Genomic DNA, 2,809 nt, shown 5'->3' on the forward strand with positions numbered 1-2,809 from the left:
GGTAAATGTATAAAATATATAAAGCTGGGAATGTAAAACTGTAACTGTCAAACTGTAAACATAAAAGGTATAGATAAAATAAAATAAAATTTAAATCTATAAAATAAACATCAAAACCAATCTGCAAGGGTATACAAACTTCGGCGTGCCGAAGTTAGCTTCCTTTCTTGTTTTAATATTATTTTAGCTGCTTCGAGGATTCCTAAGATTTCGGCTGTTTGTATTGATGAGTAGGGTGGTAGGCTTCCGTAAGCTAGGGTTTCGGTTTCTGTGGTGATTGCATATGTTGTAATCGATCTTTGCTGAGATCCGTCGGTGTAGATAAACGTTTGATTTTGATAATATGCTTTTATTTCATTGAAGATTTTTTGGTATGTTTCAGGAGGGGTGCTGGATTTGTTGTTAGTGTGAATTGATGTATTGATTGATTTGCTGAGTAGTTTCCAGGCAGGTTTCAGTTGCGAATCTTTATCGGCTGGTATTGTATTCCGTTAGTTGGCATTTTGTAATTACGTTTTGTATTGTTGAGATCAAGTTTTTCCTTATGGTGTTTAATTTTATATATTTGGCGATAGGAGTATCTTTAGCTTGTATTAGGGATTTGAAGAGTTTTGCTGTTAAATGATCGCGTTTTTTTGCTATTGTTGAAATGTTTGCTTCGTATAGAAAGTTGTGGATAGGTGTCGTGTTTAGGTTATAATTTGTATTTTAGCGTTTATCTATTTTTATTATAAGAAAGAAGTCATCAGCGTAAGCACTGAAGTTTATGTCTTTGTGTAGTGAAATTATGTTGCCTAATTTATTGAATGCTATTATGTATTGGACGACAGAGATAGGTTAACCTTGGGGTATTCCATTTTCTAAAGGGTGTATTGTAGAGGTTTGTGATTCTACTCGGGTTGCTAATTTTCTGTTGGCCATGAAGTTTTTAATGTAATTTATTATTTTAGGTCCGCATTTCCATTTAATAAGTTGGTCTTTGCTCTGGCAAAGTCGAGAGAGACTAGTGAGACATGTTTTTTTTGATTTCAATGCTTTAGTGATACGTACAGTAGACTATCTGAAGTAGACTTTCCTTTCTTAAATCCGAATTGATTTGGATGTAATAATCTATTATTCGTAAGGAACCAACATAGTCGCTGTGAGATTATCTTGTCCAGTAGTTTTTCTATGCAGCAGTTTAGAGAGATGGGTCTGTAGGAGTTGATGTCTATTTTTTCTTTGTTGGGTTTTAGTACGGGTATGGTAAGGCTGATTTTGTATGATTGCGGAATGTAGTTGTTGTATATTTGGTTGAATTGGGCTATTATTCTATCATGCTTTGTTAGAGAGCTATTTCCGATCAAAGGGTTTGAGATCCTGTTAATTCCTGGTGTTGAACCCTTCAGGGATTGTAGTGCCATGTTAAATTCCATTTTAGTTATATTCTTTTCTATTTCTATTGCTGATGTTGATGGGGAGTGGTTTATAGTTATAGGTGTGTATTTTTGTGTTATGAATTTATGCTCGAAGTTTGTGTCCTTTGAAAGGTCAGACCAATGTCTTGCAGGTTGGCTATTTTGTTTTTATCCGTAGTAGTCTCATTGGTGGTTGTGATGCAGTGAATTTGCTTTGCTGGGTTCAGTCCGTTACTCCAAACTTTAGTTGTTGGTGTCCTTGTCTATATAGTTGATGTAAATGTTGTAGTTGCTTCTGTATTCCTTGTCTTAATTTCTCTTTTTAGGCGCGCATTGGTTCTCCGATATTCTATTATAGTTTGCTGTGTTATTTGTCTTTTTAGTGCTCTCCATTTTTCTTTCTTTTCTTGGAAATGACCTGGATAAGATTTGAGCAGTAAGAAGAACAACACATTAACAACAGTGATTAAACACAAATGTTTAAGAACTAAAATTCAATTCAATTCAAATTCAATTCAAATGAAATACCAATTACCAATACCAATTTAGTATCTGTCAAACAAAAATTCGGTTTGGAAATATCGGTACCCACCGTATTAACCATACCCATAGCAGTCGACACTGCACCTGACCCCGAATCGACAGAAACAGTCGAAGAAGAGTCAGAAGAAAAACCCGAAGTAAGCCCAAAAATAGAAGAGGAAGATTTTAATAATCTTACTGTTCCGGCGATATATACTGATCTGGACTCCATAGATTCAGATATAAGGAAGGGAACATTCGAACATATAGCTGTAGAAGTGATTAAATCCAAAATTGTTGGATCAACACTATACAGAGTGCAAGATGAAACGACCATAAATGCAATAATCAAGTAACTGCAAGACACCATAGTCTGTGAAACATCCGACGTAATAAAGGCGAAAATGGCCAAAACAGTCTAGAAAGGCAAAACAGCCGAAAAATTCGGACATACGGACATAGATAATTTACGAAAGCTCCTTGAAGCTTCGTATATTGATGAAGGTCTTTCAGCCGAACAAGCTAATAAATTCAGCACGAAGGAAGCCATCACCACAATGGTTAAAAATTGTGAGCATGGTAGACTCAAAACAATATTGGAAGCAGGCAACTTCACAACAATGAATGAAGCCGTCACTAAGTACATACAATGTAGTACTGAAATGACGGGTAATGCCAATTCCAATATTGTACGCACAAAGAGTTAACAACTATAGCGGTAATAATTACAGAAATAATTATCGTGGTAGGGGTAATAGCCGAGGTAACTACAGAAACAACGGCTATAACCAGAATACCCAAAATAACGGTTACAACCGAAACTATAATAATAATAACAATAATTATTATAGAGGAAATAACCGTAGCAGAAACTACCGCGGTGGAAATAA

Source organism: Drosophila kikkawai, chromosome 3R, assembly GCF_030179895.1.
Source record: "Drosophila kikkawai strain 14028-0561.14 chromosome 3R, DkikHiC1v2, whole genome shotgun sequence".
NCBI lineage: Eukaryota > Metazoa > Arthropoda > Insecta > Diptera > Drosophilidae > Drosophila > Drosophila kikkawai.